Source organism: Physcomitrium patens, chromosome 8 (genome assembly GCF_059467195.1).
Source record: "Physcomitrium patens ecotype Gransden chromosome 8, ASM5946719v1, whole genome shotgun sequence".
Classification (NCBI taxonomy): domain Eukaryota; kingdom Viridiplantae; phylum Streptophyta; class Bryopsida; order Funariales; family Funariaceae; genus Physcomitrium; species Physcomitrium patens.
Genome location: NC_143417.1, coordinates 14,222,546 through 14,228,713, shown reverse-complemented (window position 1 = coordinate 14,228,713; position 6,168 = coordinate 14,222,546).

Here is a 6,168-nt window from a genome sequence, read left to right as displayed (position 1 = left end):
ATGACAAGGAATTATTAACCTTGAACAAATATCATATGAGTAGATGTGAAGGACAAGAACATGATAAAAAAAAAAAAATAAGTGAGACTTCTCTCAAAGAAAGATGACAAAATAGAAATAATTTAATATGTATATTAAGAAAGAAACTGGAATAGCTATTGCCAAAAGCCAAGAAAACTAGATACCCTTGAAACTAGACTGGAAGCAAAAAAAGAGTTGACAAGAGTAAAGAAGGCTTCACTCTTGTCTTTATATATACTATCTAACTAAGGGCTATGTGGCGATGTTCTATAGGATCTCTAATGTGTGTTGACTTCGTAAGACACATATCTTTACTTATAAGGCAAGTTTTTCTACGTGTGGGCCACATAGTTAGCTTGGTCTTCAAGCTAACAACATGTGTGGCACATGGCCAACTTGTTGACTACGTTTTTAATTCAAAAAGTCAATTAAAGATATCTATAAATTCAAAGTAGTATCTATGAAGCTTCTAAAAAGCTTCCATAGAAAATATTATAGAATTAACTTACTTTTATCTACTTTTTCTTACTTCTATCTATTTATATAAGTAATTATTGGCTTACATGCATATGTCCATGATATTACCTCTCCTTCTAGGAACAAATTCTACAAGGAGTGGTCATCATATGTTGAAAAAAATATGATATGATGAATTGTATTCACCACATACTCTGATCTTTGTTCTCTTTGAAGATGATTGATAGGGCTTCTCAACCATTGGTAGTGTGCCATACTAGGGCGGGAAGACCACCCAGTTATTTAATCATTGTTGAGGCCTTTATAACTTCCTTCAAATAAAATATTTGGAACACCGTCAAGAGTTGTTCCTACCTCTAGTAAAATCACCAAACATCGGGAGTCCCTTCCAAGGTCGTGATATCAAACGCGTTGTATCTCACCATCTATTCGAAGAAGAACATGTCATTCTTAAAGATCTTCATCTCGATTGCGTCATCTTAAAGGTTGTGACAATCGTAATGTCTCGTTCGACAGATCAGCAAATAAAGGATCTTGAGTCAAACTACGCCTTCGTCGTTGCATATAGCTCTGACAAATGAATTGCCAAATCTTTTGCAATAGGATTATCAACTTCTAAAAAGTCAAAAGTATCAAGTCGTGGATGATAACCATAATTGGCAAAGAAAGGTGTTTGTTTTGTAGAAGAATGTACCGTGTTATTGTTAGCAAACTTTGTCAATGGCAAAAGAGTTGTCCAATCATCTTGTTGGTAGTTAATTGTACATCTTAAATATTGCTCTTAAACTTGATTAACATGCTCCATTTGTCCATCACTTTAACGATGGAATGTCAAAGATAGTTTTATATCCACTTTTAGAATCTTAAAAAGAGTCTGCTAAAATCTTGATACAAATTGAGTTCCCCTATCTGATATAATTCCTTGGATAATCCATTATAGCGATAGATATTGTCAAGAAAGAGCTTAGCTATTTCTTCACTTGTGATAGATTTTGTACATGGTACAAAATGTACATTCTTAGTAAAATGATCTACTATCACGAATATAGAGTCATAAGAATATGAGATTAGAAGATCTGTGATGAAATCCATAAAAATAGAAGACCATGGTTGTTCTAGAATGGATAATGGCTAAAGAAGTCCGTAAGGTCGATGACGAGGAGTTTTTGATTTCAAGCAAATATCACAAGATTGTACAAAATCTTTAAGTGCTTTCCACATTTGGGACCACCAAAAATCCTTGGATATAAGTTTCAAAGTTTTATTGTACCCAAAATGTCCTGCTATTGGAAAGTCATGATGAGCTTGAAGAACACGTAATTGAGCTTCACCTTCTGGAATATATAATCATCCTTCAAAATATAGTAGATTCTTCTTGAATTCAAACTTGAAAGTATCATGAGACTTTAAAGGATTTTCCTTAATATCATGAATAAAAGGATCAGAAGACATACTTGACTGAACTTGCTAAATAAAAATTGAATCAATAGTTAGTATTGATTTCATTACTCAAAGATAAAGATGCTTTCGCTTCAAGAGAATTGTTTGTTGTTGATTAAAAGGAGCAGCTTGTTCCTTTGGTACAAGTTAAGATCATCTAAAGAATGCATTTAAAAAATCTTGTTGTTTTCTTGGTCAATAAGTGATTTTGAATTTGAATCTTGACAAAGACATACTCCAATGGGCTTGGCAATGATTCAAAACACGTGTTGATATAAAATATTCAAGGTTCTTGTGATCTGTATATACTGTGACTAGGCTAGAAGCACCTTCTAGATAATGGCACCATTCTTGAAATGAATCCATGATTGCAAAAAGTTCTTTATCATGGATCTTGTAGTTGATCTCGACTGTTGAAAATTTTTTGGAATGAAAAGTTATTGGATGAAGTTTATCATCTATTCCCATTTGTGACAATATGGCATCCAAAGAAAAATTTGATGCATCTGTTTCCATAAAAAATGGCTTAAAAAAATTAACATGATACAAGATTGGTACAAAAACAAAGGCTGTCTTGAAAGCTTCAAATCCTACTTCAATTTCTTGATTCTATTGAAGTTTGTCTTTATAAGTCAAACGTATCAGTAGAGCTGTAATTTGACAAAAGTCTTTGATGAAGATCCGATAGTAGTTGATAAATCTCAAAAAACATTGGACATCTCTTATCATTTTTGGAATCTTTCAATCGATAATAGTTTGAACTTTTTTAGGATCCATCATAAGTCCATCATTTGAAATGATGTATCATAAGAAGTCAACTTGAGTAGTGTGAAATACACACTTTTCTATCTTGGCATAGAGTCTCACATCTCTTAGTTTTTGTAATACATGACGAATATGAAGTTCATGTTCTTCTATGTTCTTAGAATAGATTAAGATGTCGTCTAGATAACAAACAACAAAATCATCTAAAAACTCCCGAAATACATCATTTATTAGATGTTGGAATACTGTTGGTGTATTTATAAGTCCAAAAGGCATGACGTTGTCGTAATACGTGAAGTCTTGCTTAAGAATGCTCCAAGCACTTGATTGTGGAAGGTAGAATGGAAATTGTAACAATAAAATCCTAATTATAATAGAATATTAACTAAACTCTAATTAAATCATAATAATACTAAGTAAGCTTTAATCAAATTTAAAGAAACCTCAAAGAAATTTCAAAGAAATAATAAAAAATCTTCAAGAAATATTAGAATAATCACAAATATCTCTCAAATACATCTCAATTCAATCTTAATTTAAATCTAGTTAAAATCCTATTGGACTTTATTCAAACTTTAAGCTAAAACTAATTAAATCTTAAACCCTAATAAAATTCTAAATCCTAAATCAAATCCTAAATCCTAAACCAAATCCTAAATCCTAAATCAAATCCTAAATCCTAAACCAAATTCTAAATCCTAAATCAAATCCTAATAAAACTGTAATCCAAATCCTAAATCCTAAATCAAACCCTAATCAAATCCTAATCCTAAATCAAATCCTAACCAAATTCTAAATCAAATTTCAAAGCTTAAATCAAACTGTAACCAAACTCTAATTCAAATCTTAAATCCTAAATCAAATCATAATTAAACCTTAATCCTAAATCAAATCCTAATTAAACCTTAATCCTAAATCAAATCCTAACCAAACTCTAAATCCTAAACCAATTCCTAACCAAATCCTAGTAATTCCTACAATAGATTTAAACCTCAATAACTAATAAATGAACCGTTTCTCTTAACTCAAATTTTGCACACTTCTTAAAAACTAAGTTAAAAACAATCACAAATTTTTTGAAAAGGATCGAAATTACCAAATAGACGATAACGTCAAAAACGTCCTTGGGTATTGGTTGACCTCCTTCTCCAACCTTGATGCCAATATTCCAAAGCCAATGTCTCTCCTTTGTACCATTTGATTGATCTCAAAATTCTCATATACATAGAAAAACAAGTCTAATAGCCTCTCACATAAGTTTCACTCCCATCCAACTAGTAGATTGCAAAAAATCTTAAAAATCCTTACTAGACCTAAAATTCTACTTTCTAAGTGACTCACTTAAACCTCAATAATCCTCAATTCAACCATTAGATCGAGCTCAAATTCACAAAACATATTAAACACAACTATAACCATTAATCTAAAAAAATTTATTTGTAGATCTATTACAAAACTCTTGAAATCATGCAAAACGTAAATCCTATTTTATTTCACAAAATCCAAGTCATCCAAAATAAACCTTGACTTTGCAAAGCTCTCACAAAGTCAAAAAAACTCGAAATTATCCAAAACCAATGCTCATAGAAAACCTATCCAGTCTGCTATCAAATCTCATTCTCTGATTTGCAAAAGAACCCTGAAATCGTCGTCAAGACTTAGTTTTGTGCCTCAGGGTCTGATTTCGACCCTGGTTCATAACCTGCCTACTCTGGATATCAACTCCTAGTTTTTCTAAGTAATTTTTACTAGAATTTACTCTTAATTTCCTTTTAAAGATGCCTACATCATTTATTTTTCCAACCTAATTTGTTTTGCCTTATACATGGTCCTAAAAAGTAAGTAGAAGTCACCTTTTTAAAAGGCAATATTGGTACTTTTTAATTTTACTACCCCTTTGACTATTAACTATATTTTTAAGATAATTTGTTCTAATACTTTGAACTAAGATCTCCTAAATTATAATAATCTCCATACTCTTTCACCTATTAGTCGTATTATATCACGACAACGTTGTATTTGAAATGTCCATACCTTGTTTGAAATGCAATCTTCCATTCATCTCCTTCTTTGATGCATACCAGATTGTATGCACCTTGTAGATCTATTTTTGCATAGATCTTAGCTTGATTCAATTGATCAAGGAGTCTAGATATCAAAGGTAGAAGCTACTTGTTTTTTATAGTGATTTTGTTGAGTCCTCGATAATCAATATACATGTGCAATGATCTATTTTTTTTCTTCACAAATAAAATTGGAGCTCCTGCTAGAGATTTAAAATGGCGTATGAAGTTCTTGGCCAGATTTTCTTCAATATACTTCTTGAGTTCAGCCAACTCATTTTGAGATAAATTGTAGATTGGTCCAAATGGCAATTGTACTCCTTCTTGAAGGTCAATTGAGCACTTATAGGAACAATATTTCAGAAGAGTATCTGCATTCTTCTTCTCAAATATATCTTGAAAATCTTGATATTGGCTTGGAATGCCACTTGAAGTCTTTCCACCAGTAGAAACAAGTGTGGAAAAAATAACACAAGGTGATCTTTTTTTTACAATATGCAAGAAAACTCTTAAATCTAAAAATATAGGTTTAATTATATTAAGCTTATGACTTTCTACTTGATTGACTATGCTCTTAGTTATACTTTTAGAAAAGTCAAGACTACGAGAAGTCCAATCTATTTTAGAGTTATATTTTTCTAGCCATGATAAACCTAAAATGGCTGGATTAAAAAGAGATCTAATGATATTAAATATTACAAAGCTACTATGACCATTAGTTGCTATTTCTATAGGAAGGATCTCATGAGTAACCTCTCCTGAAGACAACGCACGTCCATCTATGACTTCTATATGAATAAATTTAGTTTTCTTCACTAAAAATATGCTATGTCTTTTAGCAAATTCTTCATCTAAGAAACATGTTGAGGCTCCTAAATCTAGCAAGATAGAAACTTTGTGATATTTAGGTCCTAGAATAATATTTATCGTAAAACATGGAGAGGGTTCTAAGGAGAGGATAGGACCTTCACTAGGCATTGTACAAGGTTCCACCTGCTTAGTCCCTATTGTAGCTGGACAAATTTGTTTTCTGACATGCTATCTTCTTTAATCATTGTACTCCTTATTTTATGGTTGCATCGCTTCTTTGGATAATGTTGAGCAATGTGTTTAGATTCTCTACAATATAAGTACAATCTTTTCTAATGATGACAAGTCTTTTCTTGCTCAGTAAGAGATTTGAAACATACTACATCAATTTGCATATCTTCTACTTCCGAATGTATGTGTGGAAGAGATGTTGGTGTTGCTATTGAATTATAGTAACGTTGAAGTCTATTTATATGATTCTCAGATCAAAATTCAAAAAAGATGATTGTTGTACTTCACAATAAAATCAATTGCTTGACTCAATGTTTGAGGATCAGGTAAGTTGAGCATTATTTTTTTTACCTCATATCGT